The 12,376-nt window shown below is 36.3% G+C and overlaps 1 protein-coding gene across 16 annotated transcripts in view; it reads left to right on the top strand.

Annotated features, from left to right (window-relative positions):
- Positions 1 to 12,376, top strand: part of LRCH3 (leucine rich repeats and calponin homology domain containing 3) — a 70,082-nt gene that overhangs the window by 845 nt on the left and 56,861 nt on the right. The gene's annotated exons all lie outside the window — the stretch shown is intronic.

Here is a 12,376-nt window from a genome sequence, read left to right as displayed (position 1 = left end):
CCCTGTGAGGCTTTTCGCAGTACTGCCGCTCACTGATGTGGTTTCAGCCAGACATGTTCTTGTTCTGATCTATGTATACGTGAGTGTGTATGTCCATACACATATATACGCACCCTTGCCATCTCTCATCTTGTGACGTTGACAGGGGAAACCAACTTTCCAAGAAGGGCTGTCAGGTGTGCATATGCTAAAGACAACTGTTTCTTTTGCTCTTATTCTTCTATTATTGTAATTTCTGACAGCCATAAGCAAGATGTGGAAGGTAGTGTGAACAGAAACAGATCCCTTTTCTTTTTTTTCTCCAGTATTATATGGATAAAAACATTAAGGATTTTTAAGAAATACTTTCCAAGGTCCAGTAAGCAATAGGGCTGTTTTTTTCCCCTCTGTTCCTTACTCATAGGAGTAGATGAAAAATGTGTACTTTTCCTTTAAGCACCTTGATCATAAGCAAAAACACATTTGTGGAATATGTTTACATATTACTGTATTGAATAGAGAGGTGAGACTTGGGAAACGAGAGTTTGTGCAGGACGTAAAAGTTTTCTTAATGTGTTATATAGAGCAAATTTTAGTTGTATCTGTGTTATCTAGTTGTATAAGTGAAGTTAAAGTATTTTTAAAAGGTGTCAGCATGCTATTTGTTTGTAACTTTGATTACTTCCTATGCAGTCACTTAGACTTTTCTGGTGTTTTGTGTTGATCTGTAGCTTAGAAATAAACTCCAAACATCACTTTTGAAGGTTACATTTTGAAGATTTATGCAAAAATCTGTCACTAATAAAAAACCAAACAAACAAAAAAAAAAACCCAGCCAAACATTGAGACAACTGTGGTTTGTTTGACTTGAACATATCTATAAGTAGAAAACACTACTTATTAGGGTATAAAATTTTTTTAATTCAAAGGGTTTTCTACAAATGCAGTTACACAATGAATGTGTAGTGGGCTAATCTGTAAGTAAATGCAGCATAAACATTTGTGAGGGATTTGGGCTTTTTGTTTATAATACTATTCATTTACTGTACTCTTAAACAATTTGTGGGAATTCTTGTTTCCGCCAAGGTTCCCATCTATTGTGATGAATATTTGCATTGTAGTTGTTCAAGAAGCATTAAATGCTAATAAGCAGCAGTGCGTACCATACGCTTTTGTGCATTTATTATCACAGTGAACCTTAGAAACAAGCTAGAACTGTTCTTAAGTTGTAAGAAGCAGAGTTTATTGAGGGGGACACACATTCTTTTTAAATTCTCTGTTTTGAAGGCTACTGTGAAAACTTTATCTTTTGCCTTTTTTTTAGTGTCATCTGTTCTATGACTTTTTTGTTTTTGATAAGGCTGGGCAGTGGAGAAAAATCCATGCAAGTGTTTCTGACCCCCAGTTTTCAGTTGAATGCTCAGCTACAAATTTAATCCACTTCTTTCCCCACATCAATTTCTTTCTTGTGAAACTTCCAATTCTTTTGTATGGGAGTAGCCACTAATAATGTGGTATAATATGTAAGTGTATTAGGTATAATAAGCACTTTAAATAATCCCCTAGACTGTAGACTCCGAGTGCCTTCCTACAGGCCGTGCCATGTGTGTGGAGTTTCATAAAAATCATTGGAATTACTCCCAAAGTATAAAACTGAAGACAAAATAAAGTATATGCAAATCTTACTCCTTTTCATGTGACGGAATAGACACCTCTCTAGTGTGGATCACGTTATACTGGTACAGCTCATTCCCGTTCTTGCAGTAATAAAAGTAATTGCATGTCACTGTAACTGCATTGATGCTAAAGAGGTGGGAATGAATCACATCCCTCATTAATGTAACTACATTGCTAGAAAACCAGCATCCAGCATAGCCTTAAGCCTTAACAGAATCACTGACCTTGCCTGGAAGCTGTTGTTAATGCAAATGAACCAGCAAAGCGGGTCAGTAGGAACCGGGCATTACAGATTAGATGCTTGATCAAGCTTAGTTGGGTGCTCTGTGCAGATTTTGAGTTTGATGATGGGTGAGGGGAGAATCCCTTTAAGTAGATGTCGGCCATAATGTGCGTTTTCAAATGTTAAATCAATGGAAATATGACATTTATTTGGATCTTTTATGGGTTCAGAGTTGACAGTAATACTAACCCTGGTACTCAAGCTGTAATATCTTCTAAGTACCATTCTTAACTACTCACTAAATAATTATCACAGCTGGCTTTCTGGCAGGTGTAGCTTAACTTTAGAAAAATACTTGATAAACAGAGTATCTCAAGTTGGAAGGGACCCATAAGGATCATCAAGTCCAACTCCATGTTCCTCACAAGACCACCTAAAACTAAACTGTACAACCAGATCAGGTTTGATGTATTTTTATTCTAGAAGTTAATATAATATTTCTGTTAGGCATCAGTGGAAAAATGAAGTTCCTTATTAATCATTTGCCTCAAGTCACTAAACATTTCACAGGAAAGTGAGTTCTCTAGTGTTGTCAGAGCCTCAGCTGCTTCTGGACGCTGCTGTCTTCCAGATGGTGAAGACGCATAGGTGGCTTTTTAAACCAAAACCAATGCTCAGGATTGTGAGCAGGTAACTTCAGTAGGCATTGAGGTAATAGTGAGTTTCTGGTTGTTTTGTACTTTGACTGAATTAAGATCATATATTATAAAATCACATTGAAGATGGGACAGTCTACGCTTGAGAGCTTTGGAATGGATTAGTGGGAAGGAAGCTCCCCACAGCGCGTGATGCAGTAATACCATCTAACATTCCTGTACATGTGGGATGGCTCATGTATAAGAAATGCAGTGTAATAGTAACTTAGATACTGAAAGAGGGGAAAGCAGCTGTTGTTTATGCTCATCCCTTACAACTTAATTGGGATTTTAGGAAGTGACTCAAGCTTACAAAGTTCATTGATGAAGAATGAGCAGCAGGCTTCTTCGCTAGCAAAGCAAGGATGTGCTTCTCTTTCTTTCATACTCTTTCATTTAACCTGCATTATCTATCCCCATTTTATCTGGTTTGAATTACAGCCTATTTGTTCATTCTACTCTTGTTCTTGACCAGGGAATAGGAAAAGGAAGGGCTATAAACCATCTAGTTAAATATGAAAGGAAGCACAGTTGCATTTTGCCAGTGTTAATGTAGACTCTGATGTCATTATTTGACAGCTTTCCCAGTGGCCTAAAGCATACATTGAGCATAAAAGTTATTTGTCAAAGCCTTCATGACAGCTGTAATTACCTAAACCACTCACTGTCTCCATTTTTAAAGGAGAACAGGGGAATATGTGGGTTTATGCAATATAAGAAATGGCTGTTGTATGGAAATCAGCTAGTAAGATAATTACATGCAGCATACTATGTCTTGTTTCTGGAATATATTAATAGTGAAAAAGGATAACAAGACTCTGAAAAGGAAAAAAAAAACCTGTCTGCTACTACCTTTTGAATGACTTTGCCAATAAGGTATCTCTACAGTTTTGCTGTTAGCAGCTCTCCATAGAAATGGTAAAATCTGACCATAGTATCAATAAAATCTCTATGTGCAAAGTGCTTGCATGGATTTAGAAGGACTACAGTGACTATGTGAGTGTTCTGCAGTAAGAGGTCTCACAGGTATTTTTCTTTCCTGCCAGAAATTTAGTTGATGTTACCTGATGTGATGTAAAACAGTTTGAGAAGTACAGTATGGCTCATACAGCAGTGGCCATGTTTCCCAAACGTTTGTTCTTACAGCCACAATAGCAGAATCCAAACCAGCCTAAAATTAAATAATTGTTTGAAAAAAAAACAAAACAAAACAAAACTAAACTCTTTGGGTGACTGTATCTTGAATGTAATTTTATTATGATCTTTGAGATGGAAGGATTGTTCTTTGTTCAAGTCACAGTCTATTTGTCAGGAGACTTTACCGTGTTGGTACTTAGATTATTATCTAAAGTTTCAATACTAAAAAGCAAAATCTAACATTTTGTTAGAGTAGTTCAGAGTCTTGTGCTTAGATTTGTATTCTAGCAGTATCAAAACCCAAACAGAAATACACTGTCCAGAGGTTCTAGATGCTGTAGGGGCAAAAAGGAGGGAGGATGGCATTCTTCGATCCAAACTGTAGATGGTAATCTAGCTAGTTCCATTCAGTTGCATTTTTTGGTCTTACCTCCTGTTTGTGTCAGTCCCTTTATAATTTGACTGTTGCTCCCTCTTGTTTTCTTTCTTGTTATGTTTCTTTTGTTAGACAGTCTTGATCTCATGTCCTGTGCATAAATACTGGCAATTCTTAGTCTAGGCTAATGGAATTATCCGAGAGTGGTGCTTTGGTAAGCCAGTAAATTGAGGTCAGTTCTCTTTTTTTGTTACACTTGAAATGCAGAGCGCAGTAGACTGTTGTAGTTTATAGTTTGTTTTTGCTGAATGTGTTGAGTTGGGTTTTGATGGAGAGCTGAGGCCTACAGTAATGTTCAATGGTTCCTGGCACACAGGCAGTCTTTTTGCCTAATGTTTTATAGCAGCTTGGAAAGTGGAGTCTGAGCTTGTAGTTTCTAAGCCTTTTTGCAGTAAAAGTAATATGTGACATTTGGAATGCCTTTGTTCAGTGAGTTGAGCTTCTAAACCAAAATAAACTCCCACAATCAAACTTTTACTACCAGTAAACTCTTCTAAGTGGTGTTGAGGATTGCATGTGTTTCTAGTTACTTCCCAAGTCATCTTCCACTTCCCTGCCTCCATCATGATCAGGCTTTTTTTGTTTTTTTTTTTTAATGCTGTCTTGTCTGCATGCACACTCTTAGTTATATTTTTGGGGATAACTGTAACTACATAAAAATAAAGAGAAGAGGGATTGATATGTGACTGTAGGACTCAATATATTCACTTGAAGGACAAATCAGAGTTTAGGAAAAAAAGAAATGTCTTTGTTTCCAGCCCTCTTCTCCTGTGACTGTACCTGTGCTTGGAGGTAGCAAACTTACGTTGGTTAAGTACTCCCTGAAGTTAGTTGTGCATAGGCAGCCTAATGTGATCCAAGTTCCATGCTGGTGATGCCAAAAGAGGAAGTTCTGTCTTCAACTCCCGCTGCACAGTCAACACCATCAATCATATTGCCTTCCAGCAAGCTGTTTTGTACTTACCTGGCTGAAAACTCCTTGGACAGCTCGCTACGTTTCCACATGTGTGTGAGTGCCAGCAAACAGCAAGGGTGGGAAGACTGTATGGGGCAATGAGAATGAGAGGGTCTGTTTTGGCAGATATGTAAGCTTAAATTGACTTGCATTAATTTTGAAATCACACCTTAACTCTTTTTTTGTAACCATTTATCACTGACCTATTGTAAATTTGATAATTATTTTCTGTAAAACAATGTGCTAGCCTTTCAGTCCATGAGCCTAGGAATTTCTTATGTTAGAGCATGGCCTATAGAGCTGAATTGCATTCAGTGAAACTTTACTGCTGACATATTTGTATCTCATGCTTTCATTTGGCAAAATACATTATTTTATGCAAGTAATTTTAAACTGATGGTTTAGCTTTAGAATGCAGTAGACATAATTAGTTTCTTCAGTAGAAGAACCAGCAGTAAAGAATTAGTTAAAACAAACACTGCAAATTCTATAGCATGTGTTAAAAATAAAATTACATGGTAGCTAACGAAAAGGCTGTAACTCAATTCAAGGGTTCTTCTCTCTGTAATAACTAATCAGGCTTGGATCTTACGGTTTCCGATGTTAGCCAAACAGCTTGAATGAATTGCAGTTGTGTATTTAGTTGAAGTCATGGGCTATGCATTGTGCTTTCTTCTCTGTCTGCTATGCCCCCCTTTCCAAAGGGGCTGGGTGAAAACCCATTCATGTTAAAAGTGTTTTGGCAGTTGGACTTTATCAGTGCATTAGAGTTAAAATATTGCTTTAGTTCCCTGAATTATAGATATTTAGAGAAGATGCAAAGAGTAGTACATCATGGTCTCATCTTTATAGGATTGTTTTGCATAAGTTAGTAATTCTGTCTATATGCAGGTAGAGGACTTTATTTTTCGCTTTGAAGTCTGCAGAACTGTCCCGGTAGTCCTTTACTTCAGCCTCGTGATTCTACACCACAAACCGCTGCTTTCACTGACAGAGCCTAGAAGTCTCTTTAGAGTGAGGAGAGTCTTCCTTCTTTTCTACATGTAGTTCAAGCACTCCAAAATGAGGATATGCCTAAAAAATCCAACTTGCTATGCAGCCCAGGTGTTGGCTGCTGGAACATTTGGTTTTAACTATAATCTTCTCTAGTAGGATTAGTGTGCATCTATTCAATTCTCGCCCCCCCCCCCCCGGTCATTGTTCAATGACCCCTGTGAATTTTAGTCTCTATTCTGTTTATTGTTGAAACTTAGGTCTGAGTACAGAAATGTGTTATTGCTGTTTTGGGCTTTTGGGTAGTGTTCCCTACTATTGAAAAGGTTTCAAACACTGCTTTTCATGTAATCTCTGAAGTGAAGCAAGGTAATGTTACTGCATTTTATATATATGAAGCTTGGAATTGTACAGAGTTTGAAAGCATGTGCTGATTTGGGGTATCAAATTCAAAACACTTAGTGCCTGAACTTTTAGGCAATCGAGCTATTACAGGTTGTTTCTGTTTCTAATGCAGTTCTTAAGAACTTCAAATGCCTTGGTGACTTCTCAGGAGTACTGGAAATCAAGCCCAACATATAGAAAAATGGAAATATGTGATTAATTACTACCACTGGAAAATTTAGTTTGGAAGATTTTCTTGGTATTATGAACTGACAGAATGCAGTGTATTTTACCAAAGCAGTGTTTACTAGCTTTCGGATTAGCCATCCCTTTTTCTTTCTGTAATTCACTGCTTTTCCCTAATGTTTTTTCAACAACAGTATCTTGCGTAAGACTGTTAGTGTGGTCAGTCCTGATTCCTACAGTAATTTCATCTTGTCTGAAGAAATCTACTTGAACAGAAAAGTCTTGAAGAGGAATGAAAATAGTGTGTGGTTGTTTAATTAAAGATCTGTGGACAGTAGATATGCACAGGAAATGAGCAATTAAAGTTACGTGGGCATCTCTGATTATAGACTGTACTGGCTGTGTGCTTCATTTAGCAGTGTTACATAAGTTTTTAACTGAGTTTTCTCTGTGCAAAATATCAGTGCCTTTTTCAGGTTACTTTTCTAACACTGAATTCTAAATTCAGGCTGGATTTTAGATTCAGTTAAGTGGAGTCGTGCTGGCACCCGTGCGATTCATCAGCACAGTTCAAACCTTTACGTCCATCAGGTCTCTCTGACCTGAGCCAGTAAGACAGCAGTAGGTTGTCGTTCCCTGGGACCTGTCTGTAGAACAGGATGCTTTGCCTCTGAGTTGTACAGATGTTTGAGAGCAGAGGAACGATGGGAGGGATGTGCAGGTCTTGGGTTCTGTGCTTCGTGTACTGGAGGGGATTGTGCTCTCCTGGGTTGGGGTTCCTGTGTGTGTCCATGTCACATGTCTTGTCCCCAGCAATATGTTGTTATCTCAGTTCTGTCTCCAGCTCCCAATTATTTTTTTTTTAATCTCCTTCATCCCAGGTTCCATGTCTTAAACTTTTCTTCCTCCCTTGTTAATCTTGCCCTCTATCTCAAATATCTCTCATTGCCAACTTCAGTCTTCTCATCCAAGTTGTTAGTATGATAAAAAGAGGAATTATCAGTATCTTAACATATGGTAGAAAATGCCTTTTAAATCCAAGGAGAACATTAATTTTAGGGTGCTGATGGGACAAGTACTAATTTAAGCTTGCTTAATTCATCATTGCTATTATTTATGGACATATATATTACCTCTTAGTTCAGTCATAGACCAGGGCTTTTACTGGTTTTTGAGTTGGTGTCATACACACTGAGTAAGAGGGTCATTGAGCACAATCATAGCAGGACAATTAGGTGCTTGTCATTACATTGACTTCAAGCTCAGCTATGGAATAAATGTTTTTGTAGAGGACCACAACTGAATGTGGTTATGAGCCATAAAATATCTGCTGCTTCCTTTTATTCTGCTGGCTTGCAAAGGGGTTGGTAGATTTGTGCTTAGCAGGGTAAAAATTTATCTTTAGAACCCATCTATGCTAAAACAGCAGAATGATTGTTTGAGATGTAAATGTAGTACAAAATATTCAAGTATTACATATTGTATGGCTCTGTTCTGTTGCTGTACAAATCATACTCTATCATTCAGGGATGCCTGTGTGTCAGAAGATTTTTAGAATTACTGTTAAAAGTTATAGTCTAAGAAGGAAAGCCTAGTAGCTTCACTGTTGATACCCTTCAGTGGTGATTAAATGTTAGTTTCTCATTCTGAGCATGGTGAAAGAAATTTTCATGAAAAGTACTACCCCACACACATTCCTGAGTACTATTCAAACTGTCTTACAGTTCCTGTTCTCCTTGAAAATATGGGGGGTTTTTAATCAGTTTTTCAAAATTAATATTCAGTTTAAAGGTGCTGTCGTAGCATTTTTCACGAGATAGTGTTTAACCACAAATTTGTTACTATGATCAACTTAACTATTTTTTTTTTAAGATACTCGTTCACAGTTTTTATTCCTGCTGATTTTTAACTTTCCCTGAGAGGAAAAGAGCATTAACTTGTAATTTGAAATAAGAGGTAGGAAATTTTGGTTTATTTTGTTAGTGCCCAAATGCACAGCAACTTCTTAAAATCTTCCTGAAGTATTACATCCTTCTTTCTCTTGGCTAATTAATATCATGAATGTTAACAAATGGTGCTGAGCAAGAGATTTAGTCTCTCTTCATGTAGAGTAAGAAGGCGGCTAGTTGTCTATTCAAAACCATTCTTTTTACAATCTGCTACAGTTTACCTGAAGGTTTATTTATATTGCCAGCAATATACTTTTAAGAACATTAATGTGCTTATTTAAAAAATGAACAAAAAGAAAAAACAAAACAAAAGAAAAAAAACCTTAACATGAAGATAAATCCATAATTTCTCTCTGACTTGGCTTGTTATTATTTGAAGAATTAACTTTTTCCCAGGGCTATACTTGAAGATACCAAGAATGTGAGGGGTTACAAGAACACACCTGTATTGTAATTATTTTGAGAACGTTATTGATTGTGATATGCCATGGTTTTTACAGATTTAGCTTTCAATGCTTTTTCCATATCATTACCTTCATCACAAGTTCAAGCATGCAGATGGTTATGATCATGTTGAATAAATATGAAAAAATTATAAGTATGTATAAACAGCATGGTACAAACTACTTGTATCCTAGATCTGAAACTTACTTCTGTGGCTACAAAGAACTCTACATACCATGTTTTCTAAAAATTTATTGATTTATCTTTCAGATATTTAAAATACCATGGCAGTACTGTATTACAGGTTGCAAAGCTTGATTGCTGCTCTTGCTTTTTTCAAAAGAGCACTTTTGTTCCTTAATGCAAGAATCTCCTCCAGTTCATAGAGTTTAACCCAGACCAAAGTCTTAAAGTACTAATGAAATAAATCTTTGAACATGGCTTGCCTTGACAGAAATCTCTATTCCTTATGAAATTGACATGCTTCATATGTTTTTATGGAGTTTAGCTTTTTCTACACCATAACATACAATTCAAATTGCTATTAGGGAACAGATAGGAGTTGTGTGTACTGCTATTAGTTAAGGAGTATACAACACTTTGCAGAGTGAAGGCACAAGGGAAGTGATACTTTTTTCCCCTCGCATGTTTCTAGTGCACAATTTGGGTGTGAATTATGTAGCTGAGTAATACAGATGTAATCTTTTAAACATCTGCCATCTCTGCTTTCACAAATATATGCTAAAATGAGAAGTGCGTCTGTTAATCTTAAATTCTTTGTGTCAGTGTTACTGCAGTAGAATTTCTATTCACAATCCCTGTAGTGCATTTCAGAAAGTGGTTAAGAAATAAGTCTGTGGAAGTTCTATTTCAATAACATGTTATCAGTTTGAAACTAGATGGTTTAAATAACTTTTCACATTTGAATACAATTACAATATTATTCAGTTCATATTCCTTTTTCTTAAAAAACATTTTTCCTCTTTGGATATGTAAAACAAAAGGCAAAAATACGTATTTTCATCAATAATGCAATTGTTGGCACAGTGCTGCCAGATTTGCAGTATTTAGATGGAAAAAAGTTTTACAGTTTTAATAACCACTGTTGTTATTTATATCTAATTAGATTTTCAGACAGAAATGTGATTTTTTTTTTTTTTTTTTTTTTTTAACCTGACTATATCCTTCCCATATGATGCAGTTCTTTTCAACTCTTGACCATGTTGATTATATAATAAAGGAAATACAGGGGTTTTTTAGAAGCATGCATTGCAAGATGTATGAACAGATTCTGAGATAACTTGAATGAGGTGTTGTCTCCTCTGTTTTGGGGAAGGGTTTCCTCTTCTGATGAATGACTACAGCATGTGTCTCTGGGGCTTTCTCAGTATAGTAATGAGAAATGTATCTGATACCTGACAATTGTTAGAGATGACAAAAGCAAACAAACAAAAAGACCTGAGTGGAATCATGAGAATTTCTCTTTGCTTCTGTGTGGCACCAATACAATGCAGTGCAAGAGGCATAGAGGATCTGTCTGTAGGCTGGCATGGCTACCACTTCACTCTTGGAGAATCAGTTTATACTTCTGTTTTTCTCAACTGGGGATATTTCAGTCTGCTGGACACTGGTGTCTATTTTTTAATCACATCAGAAAAAAATGTGTTCGTATATAAGTAAATGATGTTTCTTAATTTGCCGATTCTGTTTCCATTCTCTGGTTTTGACTGTAAAGAAATCCTTCTACTGCTGCACTTCCCATCTCTTTGCATCTTGTTTTCTCTAAGTTGTGTGGTACATGCTGCTTCCTCACTGTGTGCACGGTGATACATGCTTATGTCAGAGGCATCTATAGAATAATGTGTTTGGTATATTGTTTTACTTCTCAGGCAAAGTCATGTAATTTTAAAACTAGAAAAATAGTTTATGGCCCATGAAGAGAAAGGGGGGGTGGGAGGTGGGGATGAATCATATTGGGGAACTTGAGGTTAATTTCATTCCAAGTTTTATATTGCACATGGACTAAATTTGTTGAATGAGGTTTTTTCTATATGCCTCTGTATTTTATTTCTATGACAGTTTATTTGAAACTATATTACTACATTATGTAATCCCATAAAAATGCATTTTGTGCAGGGATGACAGTATTGAGGATGAACTGGAGATGTTAAGATCAGTGAAGCTGGAGACATGCTTTTTGATAAGCAGAAATTGTTTGTGGTGTTTGGAGATCTTGATCCATAAAACAGAGTCAGCCTGTCTCTGACAGGTAGCATCTTCCATGATGAGAAAGAAGATTATTGAACAAGAGCTTTAATAACTTTAATTTTGCTTCACACCTGTAGCATCAATATAACTTCACTGTAGTAAACTTTATTTTGCTCCACCTGTTCAAGAGCTTTCTTCATGTTACTTCCATGTGGCAACTTTTACATGTAGCTCTTATGACATGAGTCATTCCTGCTGTATTGTTGGTGTTACATTTTTCAGAGGATGTCAAACTTCAGTGGCAAATTTTCATTTACCAAATTTTGAATCAGTTTATGGCATCTTTTCTTATGATTGCTGCCACACTTGCTATCATATTCTGCATCAATGAAATGCAGTGCTCTGTGTTTCTTTTATGTAGTATTTCTTGTCACAATTATAACAGCTGGTTTTCCTGTGGCTGTAGTTGCAGTTTAATAGAGATGAGGAAATTCTTAGTTGTAGAGAATGTTAAATATTATCAGGTGAAATATAAACCAAAATGGTTTTATTTTCAAATATATTGTATGGTGAGACTTTTCACAAGTTTCTCATTTTTGCTTTATAGTAGCCTGAAGAGTTTTATTTTACTTCAGTTAGAAGTATAGATACATTTCTGTGCTTCTAGTGATCTCAGGATAGGTTTTCTTCATCATCTTATACTTACAGTAACGAGATCAATATAATTCTCAGGGCAAGAGAAGTATTCAGTACCGTTACTATTGTTTGTGCTTTATCATGATTTTTCTCTTTGTATCAACTTCAAATATCCTGCTTGACTCACATTTTCCTACCCTTACTGCTTTCTTTTTGCTGATCACTTCCATATTTATACTGAAGCTAAACTAAACTTCTGTTGCTGTGCCATTTTTATAATATCTCTAAAAAATTGCATATTGGTGCCAATTATTTTCAATGTATAACCCTTGCATTTTGCTGTGTGTGATTCATTGGCTTATTCTTTGCTATTCGGTGAAAATCAAATTTGTAATTCCAGGACTCTTAAGCTATCCAGTACTCTTGCTGCATCAAAGCCCTTCTCTCCTATCTCCCCGCTTCTCTGTGCAGACT

This window comes from Tyto alba, unplaced genomic scaffold, assembly GCF_018691265.1.
Source record: "Tyto alba isolate M040663 unplaced genomic scaffold, T.alba_DEE_v4.0 Super-Scaffold_10, whole genome shotgun sequence".
Taxonomy (NCBI): domain Eukaryota; kingdom Metazoa; phylum Chordata; class Aves; order Strigiformes; family Tytonidae; genus Tyto; species Tyto alba.
The sequence above is the reverse complement of the archived record's forward strand: the minus strand, read 5'-3'. Positions and strand labels throughout refer to the sequence as shown.